The 21,202-nt window shown below is 45.3% G+C and overlaps 1 protein-coding gene across 34 annotated transcripts in view; it reads right to left on the bottom strand.

Annotated features, from left to right (window-relative positions):
- Positions 1-10,199, bottom strand: part of MAP2 (microtubule associated protein 2) — a 229,008-nt gene extending 218,809 nt beyond the window's left edge. For 28 of the 34 annotated variants that reach the window (XM_063342104.1, XM_063342119.1, XM_063342112.1 and 25 more), the window contains exon 1: positions 10,034-10,199. The gene's annotated coding sequence lies outside the window, so the exon portion shown is untranslated. The remainder of the gene's footprint in view (positions 1-10,033) is intronic. The other 6 variants (XM_063342126.1, XM_063342127.1, XM_063342131.1 and 3 more) reach the window with 3 other exon arrangements.
- Positions 10,200-21,202: the final 11,003 nt, after the last annotated feature.

Raw genomic sequence — 21,202 nt, 5'->3', positions numbered from 1 at the left:
ACTTAAATGCAGGCAGAGCAACAGTGGAAGGGGAAATTGTACAGTACCAGTTGTAAAGGATTTTCAAGTTCAGCTGCAAAGTCCAGCATCGTGGAAAGGGAAACATTAACAACTAACCAGAGACATAGCACCTTTATTCTTGAGGCACACTTGCTCATTTGACTGTTTGCATATTTTAATATCTTTTAAAAGGAAAGTTTCTGCCAGAAATTATTTTCACAAGGCTCAAAACATTCTTCAAAGAGCTACTCATCTGCTTAGTGACACAGGCATGGGGCAGGGCTTGGTTACTAATCTAGGAGGATTACACATCAACCTGGATCATGCCTTGCCTGCAGGTAAGGGCAGCAGAGCAAACAATAAATACACCAGGCTTTCCAACTGCAAAAGCATGAGGGGAACAGAATCCAAAAGAAAGTTATGCTTATATCATGTTTGGATGGGGAAAAGAGGTGAACATAGGGAGACAGCTGCTTTTTTAGATCTGTTTTTCAACAGTGTCTGGAAATCCTGGACAGGCAAAATCTGTTCCTACTATTGTGTCAGCTCTGAAACCTACCAGCTACAGCTGAAACATGTCTTCACAACTAGTTTTTCAAATAAAAACATAACACATGCCTCTGACCTCTCTTTTTGTCTTTTTAATGCATGCAGAGATCACTCCCCCACTGGAAGAAAACTCGTTTTCCACTTACCTTCCTTCTCCTTTAAGCAAGCGAGAGAAAGCCACCAAAACATTGCCAGAGAAAACAGAAAAACACACTACATCTCCAACACTCATTCTCTTGCCCATCCCGGGACACAGACAGGTCACTTAACTCCACTGCGTACTGGAATAAGCAATGTCACTGGGGCTGATCTTGCAATAATTTAAAGTGCAGAAGAAAATTCCACCCTCTTCAGAAAAAATTTACTACTTCTATCAGTCTATAAAACTAATTAGAAACAAAAATAACTCAGATCCTTCAAGTGACTGAAACCTCAGAACTGAAATTCACCTGAGAACAGCAGGGCAGTAAGGGCAAAACAAATCAACTGGTGCCGACCATAGAGGTATTTCAGAGGAATGACCCATAATGCCAACTCTACAATACCATGTCTCCAAGGAAATAGTTCTTTCTGATCCTAGTAGTAAACATAGCTTCATGTCCTGAAGTATGGAAAACATTGGGTTTGCCCAGTATTTTTTTCCCCAAGTACTTATTTCCTCCTCCTGCTTGTAATAGGCTATAAACAAAATTCAGTCCTAAAACACTTAATTCAAAGTGTAAACAAGTTAGTTGCTCTAAGTACAGCTTTCACCATCACCATATTGCTCTGTCCCCATCACTGGAAGAAAACAGAAAACTCATGACCCCACCCAAAAAAGGATTATCTACCTTAAAAGAACCAGTAGCATTTTTATCTGCTGGTTCAGGAAGGTACACACCTTGCACCAATTAAACTCTGCCACTGTCAGCATCTTAAAACAATAAATAATTACAATCAAGGGGTACTCTCTCCAAAAAAGCAGTGTACTTACTCAGTTGTGCTGCAAGACAATAAGCAGAATCAAGTTCACGCAGAGACTGCAAATCACAGAATAAGGCTTTGTTTCAGCAGGTATTACTTGACTTATTATCAATGTCTCAAAGCCTAAGCTTGTGGTAAGGGCTTCAAAGGCAACTTAGTCCAGATGAAGCAAAGAACAGGAAACCTCCACAATGACAGATGCTTGGTGCACATCAGCCAGCGCTGGCAGCACCTGCACAAGTCAGCACTCACCCAAAAGTCAGGCTCTAAGTGGACTCAGGGGCTGCAGGGATGGCTGATGGGAAAGGCTTGATTGACTCTGTGCCTGTTGGTAATTACAGGTAATAATGCCGGTCAGTGCTGGCATCCTGATACCAGCTTTACCATCCAAACAAACATACAACCATTCAGGCATCTGAAGAATCAGTATCATAAATGCAGTAGAAAGACAAAGCATGTTCCTTACTTCCCAGTGCCTGTAATTATCAGTTAAAACTTTGTAACATGTAATTAATTCCACTTATTGCAAACAGTGATGCTGCAAGTGTACACTGGACCAAAACAAGTGAAGGAAAAAAAAAAAAAAAGCCTAACTGAATTCAGGTTTTTTTGCCTGTAGAAACAATTTTGTACTAGAGGTCATTCTAAGTGAATGCAATTTGACTATTTTTTTTTTTTAAATACATATCACCAAAAAATTTCTCAACTATTCATATTGAAAGGCACATTTAAGAGTATTTTTAATCTTGCATTCAAAATACTGACAGTGTTTTCAGCAACATTAAGTAGCGTGCCATTTAAAATGATCTAACCTAAAGGATTGTAAGTATTATCTGTAAATCACTGCTGCTAATTTTGGCAAACTATATGGAATATAAAATTATAGATATTAATTTCTCATATTACAAAAGCCCTTTTATTCAAAGTCTTAGACATAAATTTATTATATGCTGTAGCAGATAGCACTGGGTCCTATGAAATGCTTACAGTCAATATTTTGCTAAGTCTTACTCAGAAGCACAACCAGCTCTCTATACCCCAAAAAGCTTAACTTTGCAGAAAACAACATGGAATGAAAGCTCTTATTTACCACACTATCCCTTGCTCTTTGGAATGAATCAAGTTATTAACTGTTTCTCCCCCTTCCCCCCACCAAAAGAGGTTTGTTTTTCTTTTTTTTTTTTTTTAATTACTCTCTCACATATGTTTGCCAACTTTTGCTTTACTACTCCAGGCAATATACATATTTTATCTCCCTAAACAAAAAGAAATATACAATTTCCTTCCTCCTGATTTATGGGTTTCTTCATCATTTTCCTGGGGAAAATTTTCTTTATGGGACACCAAATCAATCATGTTGGAAAAGACAAGGATGGGGACAAAAAATTAACTTGCCACTTTCCTTCCAGACACACTTAGCACCAACCTTAAGTGATAGGTCTGCTCTGGACTCCTGGCAACCCAGACACTACCTGCCAGGTGTATTCTGAGTGCGCTGACAGCCTGTGAAGAGCTTCCTTAGGGCCAAGCTTTGCCCTGACTGAATCAGTGCAAATCAAGAACAACTCTGACTGATACAAGTCTGGAGGAGCGGACTCTCTTAATTCAGAAATCTCCCTCCTCTTCTCATGGCTATCTGCCTGCGCCACATACTCTCTAACACAGGGGCGGGGGAGCGCTGAAGGAGGACAGGGTAATTCTGCCAGTCAGGAGGCAGCTTAGGGCTGGCACACCCGGCTACATCCCTGATTCCCTCCCACCCCAAGCTACAGGTCAGCAAGCAGGACGGGACGTGAATGGCCGAACACCCACACCACCCCTTGCGGAGCAAGCTTCAGTCTCCTTTTCCTTTGCAAATCATTCAGCTCCACCCCTGCATCTCTCTTTTGAGCCCCTGGATTTTTTTCTTCAGCCTTCTTGAACATTTTCTAATTGCTGAGGGAAATAAAAAACTAGTATTGATTTCATCATGACTCCAGGGAAGCTGGCAAATGCCTAATGCCATGAGCACAGTGCTGCTGCAAAGAGGAGCGTCAGCCTGCCTGCCCACTGTGCCCTGCGACAGCCACCCAACAGTGGCTTCAGACACCCGGAAAGCACGTCAGGCACCATCAGACGGGGATCTGCCAGCGACAGGCAGCCGGCACTGGAACGTACAGCTGCGCTCCATCACGCCACAGTCACAGGAGCTCAAACAAAGGTAGCAGCTCTGTTTGCTGAATGATACCACATGGCCAGAACAGGAACGGGTGCCCAAGCATACCTTACCAGATCACGAGGAGGCAGATGCAAGAACAGGACAGGGGCTTTAAAAGGCCATGGGGTTTCTTTGTCCCACAGTCGGCCAGAGGACAGTGAAACCATGTTACCGTTAGCAAGCCCTGGATGTGGTAGCTGGCAGTCATTACATTGCAGTGCACAGCCTCGGGTCCAGAGTCCAGACACATTCCCCATGAGGGGATCAGATCTTTCTGCTCAGACCTGGGGGTCACAGAAGAGCTGCTGGGAGAAAACAGAGTAACTTGGCACAAAAAGAGCTGGTTAGCTAGAACAAGCTAACCAGCTTTCCAGCTAACCAGAATTCACATCCAGACCTCCTTAAAGTGAAAGGACTTTGAACACGCACTTTCAGCCCGTTTGACAGCAAACACAGAAAAGAAGCTTTCCTCACAGTCCCCCTCAGCCTCTGAGCTTTCCCAGAGGTTAAGGGGGTCTTTGCACATAAGGTCTGTCACCTTGCAATTGCCTGCACTGGCCTTAACAAGTCATACACATACCTTCTACAGAAAATGAGGGGAACAAGAAAGTGAGAGAGACCTAGCTCTACCTCACACCCAGCCGGGGTTCCTCCGGGCACAGCCTGGACAACACCATGGTTGAGCTATGTAGGGAAGGAGGACCATCAATGCAGATCGTCGCTCACAGCCAGCAGATCTGAGTTTCTGGCCTGGCAGCAAAGCACCCGGGTCACTTTCGAAGGTCCACTGCACTTTCTACTGAGGCAGCTCTGGCACAAATTTGGACCAAGGCTGGAGTTTTCAAAAATGTAATCGTAACTCGGTTCTGAACCTTTATAGTACTCCTACCCTATGTTCTTATTTTGAGATATTTTCTAACTTTGCTCATTCAAGATCAGAACCTAAGAAAAAGTAGCAAGTTTTGCACGGCAAAGCAGCTCTTCTAACAGATAATGTATGTTCCTCAAAATAGAACTGACAGCTCCTAGTTTTAAACCAGAAACCAGCCCCTATCATTCTCTCCAGAAAATAAAGTGAAAACATAGGGTTAATTGAATCAATAGGTCTTATAATTAAATGCTGCCAAGTTATCTGACATGACTGGACTGCTGGTTTTGTTTTGGGTTGTTTTTTTTTTTTAATGTTGTTTATCCAGAGGTTGCGTACATTTTAAATACAGCTAATTTTGCAAACGGCTGTTGAAACTTAGTTTAAATCTCCCTCGGGGGACAAAGTGACAAGTTTCACAAACAGAAAAGTAAGTTTTCATAGACTTAACTCACTGGAAGCTACTGCAATCTAACTGCATTACGGCTAGTAGAAGTACTAACAGAAAACTCTTCCTGCTTCTTGCCAGGGGCTTGACCAACACGAGACTGTAAATATTCCTCAGATCCCCGCACCCGTGAGTGCCAGCTGTAAATGAAGGAGCCGAATTTGCCAGAGGGACTGAATTCTACCTACAGATCCATAACTTAAGAATTCATAGATATAAACTGATTATTTCCCTGAAGGGGAAATGTACCCCAGATTTTCAATAATGAGAAAACAGAGCTGAAAGGGGCATTGTCTTTTTCCAGATGGAGTGAGTCAGGTGCAGATTCAATGAATTCAACACAGTTATATTGATTTTCTCCACCTAACACTCTTGCTTGTAATAGGGCCATTGCCTCCTTTGTGCTATATGAACATACAGATACACATGTATATTTTATCTGGAAGATGGACACCATGTGCTAAAATAAACAAATACTTATTACACCAGAGAAAGGTAGAAAAACAACACGTTTAAAAAATGCTAGAAGAGAAACAGTATATTGTAACATTGGTCAAGACTATCAACCAGCACTAAGCTGTCTCACAGATTATTGAAAACAAAGAGATAATATAAATCTTTATATTCCTGAAGTTGCCCAAGCCTCGCCTTTTCACCGTAATTCCTTTCAAACTGGCACCCTAACAAAGATGCAGGATACTGAGCACAAACACAGACACTCTGAAACTGTTGTCTTGTTATCACTTTGAATGATTGTGACGGGCTCCCCCCCACCTCCAAGACAAAAGAACAAAGATCAGTTTCATCTGCAAGACTGCTGTAGGGAAAAACAGCAGTGAGTGTAAAACCATAAGGAGCAACAGCATTAGCTCATCTTTTCTCCTTAATACAGCAGCAAACAATTAGTGTTAAAGTAAAATGGGTCAATCAAGACCTCAAATCTTCTTAAGAGCTAGCATAGTCAACCCATGTGGCCACAGAATCCAAATTAACCCCATGGATACATCAGTTCTTTTCCTCCAATACCTAGAATTACAAATGTCACATTGAATTTCCTTCTAAAACACCCTCCTATAGTTTTGTAGCATAGCCTGTGAATACACCTACCCATGAAATAAAAGCTTTTTCATCTACTGAGGCAGACAGCTTAAGAAACCACCTCTGTTTCCAGCACCAATCCTCTAAATCACCTCCACCCTACAGAAATCAGTCTCATGCTGGTTTTTATTAGCTGAGATGTGCTACAGAACTACTGCTAATCAGCACACCTCTACATGAAGCAAAAGAACAGAAGAAAAAGCACCAGCCCTAAACATGCCAAGACCCACCCATGCTCTCCCTTAGTGTGTGTCTAGGGAGGGATAAGCAATGTAGTGATTTCACGGAACAGTGTTCATTTCCATGCTGTCTCTGGAGGTACTCAGCACCGCCAAAGATCATGAAGGGTTTTCCACCACTGAGCCCACAAACCCTGAATTTACACTCTTTCCCTTTTCATCAAAAACATTCCCTCTTCAGTTAAAAACATGTTTAACTTTTAAGCACGCTTACGGCTCACTTTCAAGGGCAATTAAGCATGTGTTTAAACAAGTGAATAAATCCAGATGGACCAAAGCAAGCATCTTTGAGTCTTCGGAACAATTCTACATACCAGCACATGCTTAATTTTATTTCCTCATCAAGTACACACATGGACTTTAAGGTAGCACACAAACAAAATATCCAGATTGTCAGATAATTCAGTCCAGAAGGGACCTTGGGAAGTCACCTAGGCTAGGACCCCAGGACATTACACCTTTCCAAATTTCTGGCTGTTACTCATTCATGTGCATGTTAACTGCAACATTCCCTGATCCTTTTCTAGGCGAGGCTTCAATTCACCCACAAATGTCCTGCAGGCAGGAGCCAAGGGGTGGTTTTTTCTTTTGGTGTGAGTCAGAGATTATACCAGATCAGTTCTCAGCACAAGCATTGCCTGTGCAGTGCCTTTGGACTGACCCGGCGTTTACAGAGGAGCACTACTATGGGAGCGTTTCCCCCAGCCCCTTCTGAAGCTAATTGTCATTTGTACCATCATGGCAGACCAGATTTCAGATCTCATAGATGCTGCAGCTGCATTACAAGTTCTGTCAGTACCTTGTGACTTTGTAGAGCTTGTAGTAAGAGAGAGGTAACTTTCTGAAAGCCATCCTCATAAAGTCCTCACAACCTAAATTCTTTTTGAATTCTCCCTCTTCTCACCCCATTAAGAAAACAAGCCTGTCTACAACACATGTGTATGACATACCACATGTGGGGGTGATAGCTGAAGTAGTCCAGCAGAGTCTGCAATGGGCCTTACCCACTCGCTTCCGTGTTGAGATATTTCTAGCGATTTCCACAGCTCAGAGAACTGTTAACTGAGCACGGGAGCAGAGCTAGAGGGGCCACAGCCTGCTCTCCTGTCAGTACACATAACAGATGTTTCCTTCCATGAATCCAGGTATATCGTTTAGCAAGCAGTAACTCACACAGAAAGCAGCATGCCACAGGCTGAAAGGAAAGGTATGCTTCTGGAAAAACATCTAGCAACATGGGAATTCTTAACTCAGACTGCAGCAATTCATTTAGGGACTACAGTGATCAGATCACTCATGCCTAGGCACAGCACCTCAGGGGCCATTAAATGACGACTTTTTCTTTATTGTCAAAACGTATTTAAAGACCACAGCTAAGTACTGACATAACATACCATAACAATTACATCAGATCTCTAAATCAAGGGTGCGAATGCCGCTTTATGTAACAAACTGCATTATAAGCACAATGAACTGCCCTCCGTGCTCCAAGTGTGCTAAAATTCTCCACAGAACAACAGCAACTTTTTATTCTCAGGATGACAGCTCTTTGGCTTCTCTCAAACACCCACAGGCAATGCACAATATGGGTGCAACAAATTGTAAAGCTCCATTAACCAAATCCTGTCCCTTGGGTAAAAGAGAAGAAGAGATAGAACTTATGCCACTGCATCTCACTGCTGAAATCACCCCTCTTCCCAGAGCCTGCGTGTTTCATGTCGACACTGAACAGTCTCACCAAGCCACTGGGGTTATTTTAAGTGTGTTGGTTTAGCTCACCTGTAAATGCCTGAGCTCTAGGAGGGCGGTACCAGATTAAGATTGGGGTCCTGCCCACTGCTGAGGGCATCGTGAGTGTTTTTCAACTAGGTGAAATGAAATACGCAGTGAGGAATTCAGCAGTTTCTAGACCTAGGTGCTACAAGGGTGAGTTTGGGCTTAGTATTACATATCACACTTTCAGAACAGAAATACACTCCTATCCACAAACTTAACTGGACTGACTCTGTGCTGACACGAGTTTTTATAGCACACGCAGGGAAGGTGCCCATTCTCTCACTGTTGGTGAATCACTTCTTAGTGATCTATGAAGTAATGGCAGGGGCAGCTTCGCTAGGTAATGCTCTCTCAGCACATTATCTCTGTCTTCCCAGCAAGGGCTGCGATGCTGCGATCACGTCATCCAGTTGGGAAGGAAGCGAGAGAAGCTATAGAAAATAAATACGACCTGCAGCTGAGCCTCTTCTTGGGTGCACTGGCTATGAGCTATGTAGTCTAGACATCCCTGCAAGTCTAAACCAGCACAGGTGAAACAAAACAGGTTCTTTCACAGGCAGAAAACAAAGGTTCGTGAAGGAAACGGGAAAAAACAGAATGGAAAGGATACGTGCTTCAATCTTGCAAGCAAGAACCCTTCTGAAAACAAAAGGGACAGGTTTTCTGAACTGCAAGCAGCACAAATGCTGGACAGCAAATGATTTTTTTTTTTGAGAAAGGATGGAGAAATATTTATTCGCACAACCACAAAGACATGACAAATTATGGAAAAGGGATGCTAGAGACCTAGAATAAGAAAGACTTAGAAAATACATATGTATACATACCATTCTACTGCATGATTTTATGTTAATAACCACTTAGATGTGAAAGCCAGCTATTTTATATCAGGAAGAAGCCTACATGAAAATCCACCAACAAATCAGAGAGCATCTTTATTCAGAGGAAAACTGAAAGTTCAAGCTTAGCATGTCAGTATCTTACATACAGAAAGCAACTCTTCGGGCACGCGGCACACACCCTTCTTTTCCCAAAGGTGTTTCATAAAGCACATCTTATTCAAACGGCAGGTCGTGGTTAGCGTCTCGAACATGTACGCAACAAATTGAGGCAAAGAGTCTTTATTCGGTAGATCCCATCCGGCGCAACACCACGGCACCGCAGAGCCGCATATGCTCCACGGCTTGTACCTGCGGCAGTTCAAGCGAGGCACATTTTGCATAATTTTCTCTTACATAAAAAGGCTTTGTTCTCCACCGCCTCGCTGCGGCCACCGGCCTTCCCGCGGCTGATCCATTCATTACAGGCAATGATTATTTTCTTTTTCCCCCCCTCCCCGATGCAAATTAAAAGCACTTACAACCATCTCACCCCCTCGTCTGACACAACGTTCTTTGTTCAGCCTCACAGATCCCTTTAGAGGAGCTTAGGGGTGGGGGCAGGAGAGGACAGAAGGTTTCATCCTTTAGAGGGTTTTACAGCCCGGAGATGCTCCAAGCCCTGGAAGGCAGACGGCAAAAGTCGGCTGCCCCCGTGAAGATAAAACAGGTTCTCACCGGGGAGCCGCCCCCGCCCTTCACCGCCGGCGGCTCCGCTCACCGACGGGCTGCAGCCTCCGGCCCGGGGCCGCCCCCTGTCAGAGCCCGCGCGGGCCGGCCCGGCCCCGCGCCCCCAGCGGCCCCCAACGGCCCCCAACGGCCGGCGCGCGGACACCCCTCCGAGGGGCGCCGAACCCCCCCCCACCCCCAGCGGCCACTTCGTCCTCCCTTCCTCCTCCTCTTCTTCTTCCGACGGGCACCCCCCGCCCCGGCTGCGGAGCCGCTGCCTCTCGCCCGCCCGGCAACGTCCGCCCGCAGCGGGGCGGCGGCGGGGGGAGGCTCGGCGGGAGTCCTTACCTGAGCGCCGCGGCGGCTGCCGGCACCGGGACGCACCGCCGCGCCGAGGGGCAGAGAGAGGGCGCGCCGCCGCCGTGCCCGCCTCAGCTCAGCCCGCCCCGCCGCGCTCGGGGCTGTCGCCGGGACGCGGCCGCCTGCGCGCCGCGAGCCCCCGGCCCCGCCCCCCAGCCCCGCCCCGGCCCCGGCGCCGCTCCCGCAGGGCCCCCGCGGCGGCGGCGTCCGGCCCCTCGCCGCCGCCCCGCCCCGCCCCGCGCCCTGCCCGCCGCCCGCAGCGGCCCCTGCATTGCGGAGGGGCCCCGCGCCGGCCCGGCACCCGTGCGGGGCGTCCCTGCTCCCGGGACCCGCCTTTGGCGGGCCGCGGCGGTGGGTGTCGGCGCGGCGACGGTCGCGCACCGGCGCTGAGCTGCTCCGTGGCGGCCGGCCCCGGCACCCAGCCCGCCGCCGCGCCGAGTCGATCGTCCCCGCCGTCGTAGAAAAGCATCCCGAACCTCCCTCACCTGCTTGCGTTTGGGTCTTCCAACGATGCCAGTCTCAGCCCAATCTAATTTCTCCTTTTCTTGTGGAAAAAGGCAACGAGCAATGGTGAGATAAGTTAAAAAAACCCGCTTTTACAGCACCTCAGAAACTGCGCTGCTGCTAACTTTGAAATTGTGCTCGTGTAGGGCCGAGCTCTCCAGCCATTTCCCGGCACCCGGCAATAAAAGACATCCTATTGCTTGTCACTTACCAGCTTCTCAAACTGAACTTTCCTCCTCGGCCCCTCAGGACATCAATTACTGTTTCCGTGTTCCTTTGGCAAAAGTAAAGCAGGCAAGGGCAAAGTCATCCCTCACGCGACACCGCTGATGCGCTGGAGCTGCAGCCGCGGCTCATCTCGCCCTTTCTCATCAGAGTCACTTCGTCTCAGTGCTCTTTGCTGGAGCTGAAAGACTAAAATGTGATTCTTACCTTTTCCATTTCCTCAACAAATTAGTCTAATGGGTTTGTTAAAAATGAATGTGCAAAAGCCGCTCTGTCAGAATCTGAACCAGCAATTCTGAGTGTCATGTATGTATTAGTCTAATAAATGTTTTTGAATCAGGTGCTATGTTTTGATCCAGTAAAGATAAACGTTGCTATTCCTCTTTATATTTGGGTGCCCAGAATACACACTAACTGCAGCGCAAAAGTTTTAAATGCTAATTTCAGTTTTGTTTCATTTTGCTGCACCACTCTGAACGAGTACTTCGTCTATAATTTTTACAAAGCCTCACTAATTTTAGGTACCTAGCTTGATTTCAAGCATGATTTTCAGGAGTACTGAGCACTCTTTTCCTCTGTGGACTTTAGCAGGTGATCTACAACGTTTCATACCTGTAATTTGGGCTACACGAATCTTAGGCTGGGTGGTCAAAACACAGGTTCAGTAAAGCCTAGGCCCCGCCGTTGCTTCAGCTGCCATACGGAGATGGCCATCCCTCAACAATTTGTTGGATTATATTCCAGTCCTATGTTAATGTCAATAACATGACTTGGGGATGCATACTTATTTTGTTAAGCATCTTTAGGTATTTGTAAAACTGGAAATTTTCTTTTCCCTTAAAGGTCCGAGTCTGTGAGTCGAGGCTACAGACATCTTCCCTTCCAGTCCCTTTCCCAAGCCCTCCTCAAGCAGTTTGGGACACCTTCCCACCACTGCTGCTTCCCTCTTCCAGCATTTCATCTGTAAAGCACTGGCATGCAAAGGGAGCAGGATTTTGCCAAGAGGACAACGCTGTCATGTTCCCCTCTGGTTACTCACTGTCGGTGATGTATGTCCATCCGGAGGAGAAGCTTCCAGAGGACACTGATCTGCTACAGGCAGTCTTTCTTCCAGACTGCCAGGAGCAAAGATACCCATTCAGCGCACAAGGAATGTGCGCCAGTGCCCCCAGCACCCCAGGGATCAGCAGTGCCTTTTCCCTGCTGTCTTTTTCCCTGCCTCCCCTTGGAGGCCCACGCAGCCATGGGAAGACCTCGATGGAGCTCTCCCCCCAAGCACAGGGACTTTGCCCTTCCTTTGACCACCTGGATAAGAGGAATGCAGCTTACATAAAGCCTAATCAGAAGGAGCTCTGAGCGAGAATGAGCGGTTGACTTGATCAAGGAGAAACAGTTACACTTCATCCAAATGGAAATTAGATTTATTTAAAGCTTGTAATATTAAAAAGAAGAAAAAAAAAAAAAAGGAAAGGACAGCTTATACTTTTGTTGGAAACAAATACCGCAATGGGTGTCATGGCAGAGATGTCTTAATGGAAAGACACCACGTACAATAGATAGGCTGTGTGTGCACTGTCCGTAAACATTCCTAGAGATCAGAGGGGTGATATAACTAAGCGCAGAAGCACTCAGAATATTCCGCGTGCCGTGTAGGAATCACTGCCTCTAGCTCAGCTGCAGTACGGTAGCAGCCTGTCTCTTTTCAGCAGCAGCCTGCAGAGAGAGAGGGAAGGTGAATTTTGGAAGTTAGTCATTCAGTTGCAGCTCTCCTTTAAACAATCATCAAAGCTGATGAAAAATAAACACAGAGAAAACCAGCATGGCATTCGCCATTTTCCTCGAGATAATTATCTAGTGAAATTACATTATACTTTACATTAAATATTCAGGAACAGTGTTGACACTAGACATTTTAAGACAGGAAAAATTCGTATAATTTATGTTGGAGTTATTAAAATGCAGGCACATATTTTCATCAGAAATATTCATGCAGAGATCAAAAAGCATCATCTCACTAAGAGATAGTGGGGAGATTATTTTATTTTTTTTTTACAAAGGAAAAATAGATTTTTACATAACCTCCGAAACTATAAGCTTTATAGTAAAGCTTTGACACGCTGAATTATGGATCTCTATATGGAGGTCTGGTAAATCAAATACAGAGGATTTTTACCTGCCTGCTAAAAGAAAAAGGAATGGCATTGTCTATAGCCCTTTTTAGAACAGATTCATTTGAAACTGTGGGTGGGAATTGCCATTTGAAAAGGGACTTGTGTCAAGACGTATTCTTCTTTTACTGCATAGCTACAATAACAAACCACTGCTGCTCCTCTGACAGTTTATCGAGGTGCAATTGTTGGCAACTTCAGTATTTGGCTTCACTTCAGAACGAAGAAGGAAACATTTAATTTCCCAAAAAAAGCCTCTGTGCCAATGTCACAGCATTAGCCGAGCCAACGGAGTGGTCGAGGCAAAGCCAGCTCTTGCCTATCCGTGATGAGAAGAGCAGCAAGCACCAACAAGGATGACAAAACACCGGCAAGTATGGCTACGGCCCCTTTACGTGCTTTCCCCAGGGGCATATTTGCAGTCTCTGGGCATGTTCAACAATCGGTTGTGCAGTTTTTTGCCACCTTTCCTCTTGGAAACACCTAGGCTAAGGTGACCAGGAAAGGCAGCGCTGCTGCCTTGGCGTTGCCGAGATGTTTCTGTCGGTTGAGAATTTCTAGGGTCCCTCTAGTGCCCGATGGAGGCAACGAGGAAGAAAGGAGAGCTGAAAAGCTCCTTCAAATGATTATCAACCACTAAGCAAAGTTAAAGCTTCCACTGAAAATAGCACATACTTATCCCTGGCTTTGCATAACAAACTATGTTCCATTTGTTTCTGTTTTGGACAAGAAATTCAACTGTATCTCATCAGCTCACATAGTAACACTCCCATGTAAAATCTTTCCTTTTTCTGCCTGTCTCACATTTGATAACATTTACCTTTTAAAGATTGTTTGGAGATATTACCTGTCTGTAAATGTATGCCTCAGGTTGCTACAGGAAAGCTTTAAGCAAAGGTGAGATCTAGCTACAGTGGAAGGACTTGTACCAGGGCAATGCTGCCTTTGTAGTTATCTTTGGTCTTTTTGTGCAAGGGACCATAGATACCCACATGAATTATGATAGAAGAATTAGCGTCGGGGAGCTACACTTTAATTTACTAAATGCTTTTGATGTCAAAAGTCAGTCTCTTCATGAGAAGCAGAATAATTTGAAAGCGAAGAGAGGGTACAAAATACTGGTGCCACCTGCTCTTGGGAACGCCAAGAGACAAGAATTGCTGAAGAGAATGCACTCCAGTGGATGTCTCCATTTCTCACTGCTGTGATTGAAAGCAAAGGGTCCCCAGATAACATGCCAACATGACAAATGGATGGTAGAGGTCCCTCACAGAATGTGTGGCAATGAGCAGAGCTTCCTCCTTCCCCTGTCATTTACCTAACCCAGCTGCTTTTTCCTCGCAGATCTTGAGGCTTTGTGACATCTTGGTTATGGGGCTGGTTCCTTTGCTGAAGAGGAAAAAGCTGGATGTCAGACTTGTCATGTTAGAGACATCTCACAGCAGGTTTTGCAAATATATTTGAAAGGAAGCGAGGGGAGTACTGATCCCTGCAGGATTCAGCTGTAGAATGTTCTTAACCAAAACCAATTTTCACTGCTTTAACCCATTTTCCAGGGTACAGAGGAACAGTTCAGCTATTAAGTTTCCATCTCCACAAGAAGAAAAAAAACCCCAAACTCTCTAGGAAAATAAGATTTGTTGCTTTTAACATTTTCTAGCTATAACAGGGAATTATGATTGACAGGAAGTAATAAATGCAAGTTTGAGCTCAGGTTGGTTGTTTTGCCATCTCTAGCTTCTCACTAGTACAAGCACTGCCTTTTTTTATCTGTCCTGAAAGCTGTGGGGATAAGACTACTGCACCGTTCAGTCTTACTAGGTCTTATAATGAAATAAAAAAAAAAATTACAATCCACTGCCTATCTACGAGATCAAACAGAAGATGAACAGAACACACATTAAGGGTTAATTAATGAAATCACTTTACATGTTGCATCTGTAGCAAAACTGTATGAAAAAGTTGCTTTTCAAAATAAATATGACATACAAGTTACTAAATAGTCAAACTGGTCAGAACATGAGGGATATGCTATTTTTGAGATTTAATTTCCTGTTCTAGGGGAAAGTCTGAATTTTTCCAACAGTAGCTACAGAGGATTAAAGACCTTAGAAGGAATCTATTACTACGCTTGCATGCTTGTACATGGAAGCTCTTCAGTTCTCTGATGTGCTGATAGCTTGTTTTATTAATGTGGAATTTTGATAAGGCTTTTTAATATGCTTCTCTTGTTATGTTCAAACATGTAAATGTTACTGCATTTTCCAAGCCTAAAGCTTAAATTATCAGCTGAAAGCAGATTAGCCTAATCAAGTTAACACCACAATATGGGGCAACATAGTTCATCTTGGGTTTGGTCTTTGTATTTCTTTTCGCCTTTCTGTGAATAAACGACTTCTTAGGAGAGGGGAGGCACTGCAGACAGAATGAGGGGCTATTTTCTCACCAAAACCATGGCTTGAAGTTAAGCATCAAGGTACTTGGGCTCTTTCCCATGACCAAGCTTCAAACTCAGCCTCACACTCAGCTTTTGTGCAAACAACAAGCGCAGTGGTCCAGTCTGGGTTTGAGAATGGCCTCAGCCTGATCAATGAGCACGCCCATCACATCTTAGTGTGGCACAAATACTTCCCCAGCCTGAAGGTGGTGGTCCTGAATGCCTGAACACCACCTGTTGGTTCTGCTACGTTATAAAACTGCTTCTCCTCCAGGGTCATCATCAGCACGTGACTAACGGTCTGTTTTGCGCAGAAAAATGAGGGCTGAGGTTCTGAGGGGTAGCACGTACATGCCAACTGTAAATTCATGCTAGCTCATGCCCATGTACTTCCCCACAGTTATCTAGCTACACAAATCAGTAGTCCACGTGCAGTTACCCAATCTGAATTATGGATGTTTTAGCATGTAGGTACCTGGTTTAATGAACCAACACATTTGCTGCAACCAGCTTTAGAAATGCAGCCCGAGAGCCTGAATGTTATCTCCTGAAAACAGAGCTGAAGAACCTGCGGGATCGGTGAAGACTAGCAGCTGTAAACACAATAGCATAGTCTCGGCCATGCCAGCAGGTGGATGGAGTTATGCAGAAACGTTCCCCCAAAATGTTTGATTGGATCTTATTAAATCTATTGTCACTATAGGAAAGCAGTAGTTCATGCGACGTGATGGGGCAAATCACCACTCAGCCTAGCAGTCACACAGTTACATCTGTTAGCTGGGTTGACGTAGGCGACTTCCTTTTCAATTACAACTTTGGATTTTATCATTTGAAGAACCTGTACGCCAACCCAGTTCGAAGAGGAAAGTCAGCAGCGGAGCTTGGGGTGCTCATTCCCATAAGGTACCTCAGCCAGTGATTTGTGGAGAAAAAAAGAAAAAAAAAAAATCAAAACAGGGATTAATTCTGCCTTGAATCTTGTATTCTCACAAAGGACCTGCAAGAGAAATGTAGAGCATGTTATAATCAAGGAGCTGATGGGTGGAGACAGAAGTATTTCAGGTGGTTGCGACACCTATAAACATCCATTGTCTGAAGTGACTCCTTGTCATCACTCGGTATTTCTGATTTTCGAAGCGTCTGCGGATGCTTGCGCAGGCTGGTGCGTTGCCATGGATACCGTGGTGTCAGCGCTGAGGCTGTTAGCAAATGGGCTGATCTGTTTGTGTACCTCCGGAGCAAAAAGAAAGAAAAATCCCGTCATTTGTGTGGCTGCTAGCAAGGGAGCTTGACAGTGAAACGAAATGACTGCACATAATGGTTTTCAGAATCTCCTCCTCTTGGAAATGATGGGGTAGCAAAGAGAGGGACAGTAATGAAGCAAAGGAGCGAGGAGACCTGTCAAGCACTTATCAAAACCCCCTCCACATAGCTCAAGGCAAGGGTCCTTACACGATAACGTCAGCTATATGGTCAAGAAAAATCAATATGAAGGTTTAATAATTCAGTTTCCTAATGGCCTGGCATCACTTTCTGCAAGAGCCAGGAAAAAGGACAACAACAAGAAGGATAAAAGGCAAAAAGGGGCAATCAATAGACAGCATAACACAAGCATGCAGGAGTAACTAGCTTTGAGCGATACCCTGGAACCAAGCAATGAATATGCATCATAAAACTTATATTTAGCTAGGATACAGGTAAAACCTTTACCCCAGCACAATTCCACTTCTAAGTGAGAGGCAAAACAGGTTTAGAAGTGACAGGCAAGTGAATACACAGGAAATCAAGTAAAAACCTGGGCAGTGATCCAGGGTATTTTCAAACTTTGGCTTTTTTGTGGTGTTAGAACAACCCTGTAAATTACACGTATATATGGCACAATTCTCCATGAGCTGAATTTCTATACATTAATGCAGTACTTTGTAAGGCAACAACACAAGGCTGTCCCACTTGATTACAAATTTTTGGGGTTTGCCCTGTTGTTGTAGAGAGAACTCTACAAAGATTTGTCACATCACCATGTGTTTCATGAAGAGCTTCTCTTGGTTTTGAGTTGGGGGGGGGTCAAAAAGCACTAAAACTTTCACAGGGGAGGATTGTTCCTCGCTGCTTACATAGATGCTTAAGTTAAACAGCTGTTAACAGCAAGAAATAACGGCAATGTGAGGTCATCCTCAGTGTACCTTTTCTCAGTAGGCCTGTGTCACTATAGACGAGCCAGAAATCCAGTGCACGATATTTTATAGCGTGCTGCTCTCTTCTTAACCAATCAGGTTTCATTCATGATTTTTCTCTGCCATAAACCATAGAAAATGGAGTTGACCCATTCTGTGGTCAACTGTGGTGTCTTCCCAGGCTCACATCTGTAACATAGGCACCAAGAGAAATCTTTGAAGATGCAGAAGATAGATAAACAGAAAGCCAAAACTGCAATCCTTGCCCTTCCTGTAGATCCCCTTGGTTTGGCATCATGCCAGAGATGCAGGTTGGGACTCAGTTGCTTTCAGTTATGCAGCCAGTTACTCCAAGGAAGCTCCTTGAGCAGGAAGGATTCCAGCCTCTCCCTGTGGCCTCACGCTGGGGACCATCAAGCACCATCAAGCTGCTGGGTCTTCTCTTTATTTCCTGTTGACAACTCACATCAAAGGCAGCTGAAACTCAAGAAAATCTTTCCCCAGACTACCTTTCCACACAAACCCCATCCACCATCACCACAGAGATGAAGCATGAGTCCTGCCACATTCTGCTGGAGGTTTAGAGAAACCTTCTCCTGCGTTTGCATGAGCTGCTATTAAATTCAGCTGTTGAGCTGAGTACTCACCTCCAGACTATTAATTAATGTTGCTGGAAGCGCAGCACTGTTGTCTCTCCCATGTAGCTGCTCTGGGAACCAAAGACGTGTCCTGGGCAATCGATAGCATTCATTTTCATGACACTGCAAAACTGCAGTCACAGTTTGTAGAGATATAAAACAAGTCACCTATGCAAAGTGGCAGGGACAAGCTGAAAGGCATTGCTGTTACAGACACAGACGAATACTTACACAGGGCGTATGGTGAGTTCTACAATTCACATTGATAATGCATCGTGTAACCTGACTCCAGTAACCGGGGCTTAACTCTGGCAACCAGAGTTTTTTTCCTCACAGAAATCCCCAAGGCGCTCCTCTCTGACCTCATTTCCCTCTTTCAAGGGCCTTTATTCAATATTTCCCCTCCGCAAACACACACATTCCTTAAAATCAGTGTCTCTGGCCACAGGCTGCAAACAACCCAGCTCCAGCAAAAGCCAAGCCGGTGACAACCAGAGCCACGTAAGCTAAAACCTCAGCATTCGGGACCTTGCACATACATTGATGAGCCTCCTTTGGCTCCTGTCGTATTTGAAACACTTCAGTGCCCGCTCTGCTACGCCTCAGGCTCTTATTATAAAGTCTTGTAGCTAAGCAACAGTAACCTCAGCTGGGCAGCCCGAACGATGTGGCAAGGGCAAGTCGTCCTGCAGGAAACCTGCCCTCTCAACCAGGTCCGCACCACTGGCGCCAGCTTATCCTTAGTGTTGACCACATCTTTTAGCGCATACTTGGCTAAAGAAATCCAGACTGAAAAGAGACGGGACACAAGGCAATGAAGAGGCGAGGCCGCCCGCAAACACTGTGGGTGCTGCAGAGGGGAGGGCTGGTGACACAGGGCGAAAAAAACCCCTCCCTGCGCATGGATGAGGATGTGGCAGGACTGTCCTGTGGCAGGTGGTGTATGCGGAAGCAATTCAGGAGGAAGGCAATACTTTGAAGCTGGGCGTGTTAACCATCCTGGGAAAACCTCCACTGCCCAAAAGAAACCCCGAAAGAAATCAGAGTCAGCAGGTGAGGTTAGGGGAGCAGGTCTACATTTGCTGTGACTGAGAAACAAACCTAAAAAAATGGTCTGTAGGGCTGGGAATTCATGGCCTTCCATTTGCTGGGAAAAGCGGAAGGGCATCAGCAAGGTTAAAGAAATACAGATGGGAAAGTTTTCCTAACAATCAAAATAGGAGAAAATCCTGATCCAACCGCAGCCGGTCCTAGAACTGCCACACCTGACATGAAGGCTAAAAAGGAATTATGAGGAAGAGTTAAAAGAAACAACTCTCTGTCAACATAAACAAACATTTAAGAGAAAGCTGCCCCTTCCTGGGGCCGTGGGCTGGGGCTCAGACTGCAGTTCTGTCATTTAGTCCCGGGGTAGTGGACTGGTGAAGCACCATTTCTACCTTCACTCTTGTCAGAGCCACGTGGTAAAGCCCTGACTGAGCACAAACTTCAGCCCCAATGGTGCTTTTTGCTCCTAGCCAGGCCTTGGTCACAGCCTGGTCGAGCTGTATAAAGACCTGCAGGCACTTTTGGGTCAAAAGAGCATGGAAATTAACTTTTTTCATCTGCACAGGGCTCCGAGGTAGGAATAAAATGCCATTTGGCAGCATTCCTGAAGCAAAGTACCTGCACCGTCAAATATAACTGCAGCACTGAGATATTCCAGCTGCTGCTGCCCAACAGGCTAATGCGCTTCTCTTCTAATATCACCTTCACTCTGCTTTTCTTAAAACATTTACTGGCATTTATAAATTAAGCCTCACATCACACTTGTGCTCTCGGAAAGGGCTGGCCGGAGAGACACAGCAGCTCAGTAGTTAAGGTGCCAGGCTGGCAGCGAGGGTCACCAAGCCACGGCCTTGTCCTCCAAAGCTGCTGTGAGGACAAAGACATCAAAGTGTGCCAGGCAGCCCTCACCCACCTGCTGGGAGCTTTGTCATTTCTAGGTCAATAGTAACATTTTTATCTTCTTTTCAGATGGACATGGGTGGTCACATCAAGGTTGCATGGAAACTTGGTAGCAGATGCAGAGCCAGAGAGGTTTCCAACCTGATGCCATAAGATCACATATTTTATCACTCACTAGAATTAATTTTTTTCCCTCGCACCTTCTCAGCCATGAAATTCGTAGTTAATTCTTGCTATGGAAATCACAAAAGCTTCCCATTATAGGTGCCTAAAGCTCAAGTCTTAAGCCCAAATTTAAGAACTGACATTATCATCGATGGCTGAGCAGCTGTCCCTGCTTTCGGTCAGGATTTACACGGGCTCCACCAGGGACATTACCCTCAGGCTGTTCTCTGCCTAGCAGGAGACATCTTTATGGGGACAGATGCAGCTGATTTGCAGAACTCACTGACAGAGGACTCCATGAAGGTGAAAAACCTACATGGGTTCACAGAAGGTATAGACAAACGCATGGGGGATCGGCCCATTGGCAGCTGCTGCGGGGCTGGGGTCAGGTATCTCACCCCCAGCGCCTCTGGGCAGCAGCTGCGCAGGGGGCACCACGAGCAGGACCTCTGTGGGCTCGCTCTGCTCCGCGTACGCCTTCCCTCAGCATCCAGGACTTCCCATTACACTGTCTGCCTGCTGGTCTGAAACAGTCCCGGCAACGCTTTTGTTAGAAGAGAGACCATAAAAAAATAATTGTGATTTAAACAACGTATCAAGTTTTGCCATTTCTCAAAAAGCCTCTTCAACTAATAACCTCAGAGCAGAAATAAAAGGGCATTTCTGCAGTAAATGTGCAAGGCTCTTGACTCATCTTACAAAGTGACTGAAAGCCGTAAGGTGTGGTGTCATCTAACTTTAGAATTACCATGTAAGACTCCAAATTTATTTTATTAAAGGGAGCTATAACTAAATTTTGATGCCATTAGATCATACAATTAAATACTGGCTTGCTTACAGGCCTTTGTATTTTGTCCCCTGTAAAAGGGACCGTATCTACAAATAGATGTCTTCTGAGA

This window comes from Chroicocephalus ridibundus, chromosome 7 (genome assembly GCF_963924245.1).
Source record: "Chroicocephalus ridibundus chromosome 7, bChrRid1.1, whole genome shotgun sequence".
Taxonomy (NCBI): Eukaryota; Metazoa; Chordata; class Aves; order Charadriiformes; family Laridae; genus Chroicocephalus; species Chroicocephalus ridibundus.
This window is presented reverse-complemented; position numbering and strand designations above follow the sequence as displayed.